Source organism: Macaca thibetana, chromosome 12 (genome assembly GCF_024542745.1).
Source record: "Macaca thibetana thibetana isolate TM-01 chromosome 12, ASM2454274v1, whole genome shotgun sequence".
In the NCBI taxonomy this organism is placed as follows: Eukaryota; Metazoa; Chordata; class Mammalia; order Primates; family Cercopithecidae; genus Macaca; species Macaca thibetana.
In genome coordinates this window covers 5,169,734-5,176,122 of record NC_065589.1, presented here as the reverse complement: position 1 = coordinate 5,176,122, position 6,389 = coordinate 5,169,734, and positions in this window count along the sequence as shown.

Here is a 6,389-nt window from a genome sequence, read left to right as displayed (position 1 = left end):
TAACTTACTATCACGAGAACGGGATGGGGGAAACCGCCCACATGATTCAATTATCTCCACCTGGTTCCTCCCACAACATGTGAGGATTATGGGAACTACAATTCAAGATGAGGTTTGGATGGGGACACAGCCAAACCGTATTACCCATCTTTGAAGATCCTGTGAGAGCTCCAGTACAAGTCAGAGTCAAGAAATTTGCAACAGGTGGTCCTGAATCCAACCACTGCTAGAGAGAGGACAAAGGGTGGGGCTCGATCCTTGCGCAGCAGGGAAGGGAATAGAAAAAGCTCAGCAGGTTCTTGCCTTTCACAGGTCAGTGGTATCGGGGTAGGGCTCTCATCATAAGGAGCAGGGCATCTGGCACATAGGGCAAGACATTCCAGGAGAGGCCCTGGCCAGGGGGCTGGAGCAGCCCCAGGGACACGAGGCACACGGAGGAGCTGCAGCAAACAGATGTTGTTGGCACTGCATTTCTCCTACACGTCCTACAGGTGACCCAGGCTACTGAGTGGTAACACTCAGACTCTGTCTCAGGCATCTTTCCCAACTGCAGGAGCTCACCCAGCCTCAATCAATGACAGACAGGGTATAGGTGAATAAAATCCCAGTTTCTTCAACCCAGTTGGACCTCACCTCCCTGCTTCCTAGCAGGATAGAGAGAGTTCCAGCCCAGGAGAAACTGGCTTGATGACGCTGATACAACCTTGATTCAGATGGAAGAAGAATGGGCCACAAGCCACAGGCACAGGTGGCCCTTGACTTCCACCTGGGTGACCTTTGCCTGGTTCTGCACTGTTGTCCATACTGCCTTCACTGCAGGAGGCTGGACCCTTGCTACCAGCTGTTCCCCTGGCAATGCAGGCTCTTATGGGAAATGACCCCACTCAGCCAACAGCAGCTGCAGCTTTGGCTGTCCAGATAGTTGAGGAAGGGGCAATGACTTGAATACTGTTTGATTCTTGTCATAAAAATGGGTAGGGGAAAAGAGGGAAGGGAAGGGAAGGGAAGGGAAGGGAAGGGAAGGGAAGGGAAGGGAAGGGAAGGGATGGGAAGGGAAGGGAAGGGGAAAGGGAAGGGGAAGGGAGGGGAGGGGAGGGGATGGGAGGAGAGGGGAGGGGAGGAAAAGAGGAGAGGAAGAAAGGTCACACTAGCAATTAGTCTCCTTAGCAATACAACTGCGACAATGATGGAAATCCTTAGAAAGGCCAGAAGGCGAGAATTTTCCACTTTGATCAATATTCAGAGAACCAAAGGAAAAGAAACAAATTAAACAACACACTCATAACACTACAAATGCTTCACTCAGGATGGTACCTTAAAGAAGACATGTAGCTACGGGATTTTATCATCTTCTCTAGGTTTCCTAGAATGAACTCCTCTTAGCAGGTAAGCTACTGTTCAGTTTCTAAACAATCTCAGATCTTTGTTTCCAACTGTGTCTGAGAATGAGTGCAAGGTGAGTGCCTGCAGCTGAGCCTCCTCCCGGACAGAGCTCACGCACCAGGCTGCCCTATCAGGGCTCTGCACTGAGCATGGGGGCACCTGGTGGGCTAATGCCCCCAACTTGGGAAGCCCATGCAGGAGGAGGGCTCCCCAGACCAGCGAACTTCCATCCGGATTTTACACTCAGATGTTTTGGCAGAATCATTGCTGACTCCAGCATCCAGACGTCTGAAATCATTCTTCCTGAGAAATCAAGCGGAGACGTTGATTTCTTCCAAAGACCATTGGCTTGAAACCATATACCCAAAGACATGGCAAGCCGTTTAGCAAAACAATGTAAACATTAGAGCATTAAGTTATGCCACGTAAGTCTGTTCGGAAGAAATCTGTGATTATGTGCGTCTCAGACACTATGGGAAGTCAGATGGGGCCACCGGGCAGTCACTCAAGCTGAGCAAGGTAGAAACAGGGAGGGCTCAGAGCAGAGCTGGCTAGATGGACACATTCAAAACAGGGACAGTCCCCTGCTGCAAAGCCAGCGTGCAGGCCTGGCCCCGATGGCTCTTGTCTTGCGTGTGTGTATGACTCTGGGTCCCTCAGCTTGCACGGTCATCCCCAGTAACCTGCTCTGGCCAGTAGAGGGAATCAGAAAGCCGAGGGACCAAGCAGGTAGCACAAGCAGTCCCCACCCCAGCTGGCTTGGGGAGACCTGCCTTTAAAGGCCTCCTGGGTGAATGCCCCCAGGCTTAGAGGGAAGCAGCTAAGAGCCCAGTGAAGCAGCTGGAGCCACAGAGGCCTGCAGGGTCATCGGCTCCTGAAACATTGGCCCTTTGGGACGATGCTTTTTCTCTCCCTTCCCGAATGAGCCCCCTGAGAAAGCACTGAATGCGGGGTCAGACCTGTCACCATTGCCCTGAAGCCAGCTCCTGAGGATGGCCTGGTATACTGCAAGGCCAAAGGAGCCACCCGAGGAATGAGAGGGAGACCCGGCACTGAGGGCTCAGCGCAGCAGAGCTAGGGCTGGAGGGATGTCCGCAGGGTGAGGTGGACGTTTGGCCAGAGGGGAGAGAAGAGAAGCACACAACTATTTACGGGTGCATTACAGACATGGGACTGTTTATGGGTATATTACAGGCACAGCACTGTTCAGGAGTTGATTGCAGGCACAGGACTGCTCAGGCGTGTGTTCCAGGCACAGGACTGTTTATGGGTGCATTCCAGGGACAGCACCACTCAGGGGTTCATTGTAGGCACAGGACTGTTCAGGGGCCCATTCCAGACACCTGAACAGCAGACTGTTAGGACTGCTTAGAGGTGCATTTTAGGCAGGGGTGTGGGGGCCTGGGGCAGGTCTATGGTGGCAGTTAGAAGACGGTCTCGAAGGGAAGGGTATTCGAGAGGGACCTGTCCCGATGCATGAAGCAGCCAAGGTGGCTCTGCCCAAGGGCCTGGTGCATCATCAAACTGGGACTCAGCCATGTCTTCCCCAGGGCCACTGCAGGGACCTCAGTTGCCTGACCTTCTAGGAGAAGCAGAGAGGCACAGAGGCCAACGTCTGCTCTCAGAGGCCTGAGCAGGAGCCGCGGCTCCACCGGCATTGTCCAGTGACCTTTGTAAAGTCGCTTAACTCACATTCAGCCTCCCTTGCGGTCTTTTTTTCTATAAGATGGGATGTTAATAACAGCGCCTGTCCCCCAGGGTTGTCATGGGGTGCAGGGCTGCACACAGCGGAAGGGCTCAACATCAGGGAGCCGTATAGCATCACGTGGTTGTCTCTCAGTGTGCAGAGAGGGCAAGAGATTGTTGTCGGGGCCTGGGACAGAGGCTGATCTTCACCTGAGGCCAGGGCAGGGCCCCCCACTTGCAGGGCCTTGGGTGCTGCACCCCATCCCCTGAGGAGTCCCAGGCCTGCCCCGCTCTCCCACACCTGAAGATGGGCCTTTCTCTTAGCATTAGCAGGGAGGTCCAGGCCATCGCTTACACAACAGCGTTTGCTGAGGCAACCACATGCAGACGTGGTCCTGGGCACTGGGGCTACCACTGGAACACCACCGGGCTGGGCACCCAGGGTGTGGAAGGCAAAGGGGTCAAGCACTTCTTCCTCCTTGGAGGCTCCCCAGACTCCCTTTGCCTCCCAGATGGCCAGCCCAGAAGCTCACGTGGCCCGGGTGGTCAGATGGCCTGGGGTGCGGTAGAGTCTCACACCACTGGCTGCTACTCCTTAAGATGCACTTACGATGCCACAAAAGCCCAGCAGCCCAGGCTACAGAGGGTTCCTGCACACTCAGAAACCCACCCGGGCAGTGTGGTGGCAGCCCCCAGCAGGAAACTTGTCTGCCCCTCCCGATGCTCTACCCGCCTTCACCGCCCTGTTCTATCCTGAACACCAGCCACTAGGGCCTGCACCAACTGCCCTCTTGGCACCAGCTTCCAAGTGGGCTCAGCCAAGAGGGGCCCAGCAGGAGCCTGGGGAGCAGGAAGAGAGAAGCCTGGCATTGACCCCGTCTCCCTCCCTGCCTGCAGTGGCTGCTGCTGCCTGGACCCCACAGCTCTGGGGGAACCTCTCAAGGCTCCACACTCCACATTCCAGACACCAAGCCCTCATGTGCGTCCTTCAGGCCCGAGGCGGCAACAGCTCTTACTGCAGCCCCTCCCCAGGCATGTCACCTGCCTATTTCCTAAGTCTGCCCACACCTTTGTCAGAGGTCCCCGTGGCAGCAACTCTGCCACCTCTCTCCTGCCCAGATCCTGGCTGGCAAGAGAAGGACATGCAGGGGAACCACTGGAAACCAGGAGGAGAGAGCTTAGGCTTAGCCCTCGGGCCGGAGCCCTTCAGCTACCAAGTCTCGCAGCCCAGTGCCCTCGCTTCAGTGTCCCGTTGGGTGGAGCCAGGGCACCAGGCAGACCAGATGGGGCAAAACCCAGGCCATCAGGGCTGAGCGTCTAGACCTCAGACCTCAGACCCAGGTAAAGCAGCAGCACCAGGGAAGTCCTCGGATAGGAGGTGCTGGGTGAGAAGGGTTGGTGAGAAGAAGCACCTCCCAACCTCTCTGCAGCTTCCTCACTCAATGGCTTGGGACTCAGGATACATGTTCCCGCAGCCACAGCGGCCCCAAGTTGGTCAGGCTGATAGGCGGCTCCAGAAACCACACACCCCATGACATGAAGAAGCCGCAGAGACACCCACAGTTTCCCACTGTTTCCTTGGAAATGGCAGGCCCAGGTCCAGCTCATCTACGCCCCTACCCTCAGTTAGAAACAAAGCCTGGCAACTTTCCCTGGCACACCCAGCCCACCTGGCCCACCCACTGACTGCCCCCAGCCTCTGCCCTGCAACTGTGGCCAGAAATGATGCCCTTCAGCTTGGCCCCAGAGCGGGGCAGGGGCCAGGCCTCCAGGGGTAGCTCAGGCCAGAAAGGGACAAGCTGGGAGCTTGGCCTTCCCAAGCAGTAGTGCTTGCTGGGGTTGGGGTTGGGGTTGGGGTTGGGAAGGGGGCGCAGCCCTGGCTGGAGAGCCCCAGGCGGCTGTGGGTGGGTCCCTGGAGGCCTCTGCAGGCCTGAAGTTCCTGGGGCTTGGATGGGCAATGGTCCAGGGATCTTGACCTTGTGTTTGGGGATGTGGGAAATCCCAGCACTTCCAGCTCCCCGACCCCAGGGACTCCCCTAGCAGAACTTAGGGAGCAGAAAGCCCAACGGTGCAATGCGATGCAGGCCTTCCTGCAAAGCCATTCCCCAGGGGCTGACCACGAAGCAGCCTGGGCCACCAACACGCCAGGCAGGGCATTAAGAGTGGAGAATTTTTTTTAATTTGATACTAAACACGCAAAAAGGCATTCAAGTAATTTGTGGATAAAGTCTGTTGGATGCAGGGGCCCAGCGCTGGATTCCCACAACCACTTATTTATGGCTTAGTGCGGTTTGACTTTGAATCCCACAGAAGGGCGGGGCGGAGAGCTGCCCCACGGGTGCGCAGCGTTCAGGGTAAAGGTCCTAGTGGCCACTGATTCCCGGCAGCCGCTTGCTGTAACGAGGGGCTCCCGGCAACATGACGTGGGGCTGGGGGGCTCCAGTTCCAAGGAGACAGTGCCTGGGCGCGGGGCTCAGAGGCCCCGGGGTCCCCGGGAAGGGGTGGAGAGCCGGGGGCGCCCATCTCCGGTCTCGGGGTCCGGGGACCGCAGACGCGGGGGCGCGCGGAACTGCGGCCGGGGCTGTAACCACCCCAGGGCCGCCCAGGCCGCGCCCAGAAAAGCTCCGAGGCGGGGCCGGGCCGCGGGGGGCGGAGGGAAGGGCCGGGGCGGCGCGGGGAGGACGGGGCTCCGGGAAGGCGGCGCGGGGCCCTCCCGAAGCCCGGCCGGGGCCCTGAGCTCAGAAGCCTGGGAAACGGAGGCCACGCCGGGCAGAAGCCGCGCTCGGTGTCGCCGCCCCCTGCAGACGAACCGCCCCGGACCCCGGCCCGCCCTGCAGGCAGGAGTTTTGGCGGCGCGCGCGGCTGCAGCCGTCGGCCTCTGTCGCCCCCTCCCGGAGCGGAGGAGTCACGGCGGGAAACAGCCCGAAGCCGGCGGGGCCCCGAGTGGGGGTGGGCGCTGCCCGCCCGGGGACCCCCTTTCTTGGCAGAGAGGATCCTGACATTGGTCTGGAGGCCGTACGTCAGTCCTGGGGATGTCGGGATCAGCCTTGGAGGATGCCCTCGATCTTTATCTTTTCATATGGCCCCAGCCCCTGGCAAAAGGTAGTAGACCCAGGGGAAGGATGCAGGAAGCGAGGAAGGGAATTCCCTCGCCATAAGCACCATCTTAGAGGTGTTGACACACAAACACACGCGCGCACACACAAATCCTCTAAGGTAACCACAACAACAGAACCTGTGAGCCATTTGTGAATACGCCGGGCACTCGGAAGTGCTGTGGACACACTCCTACTCCACCGCTGACTCACTGTGCCTACCTC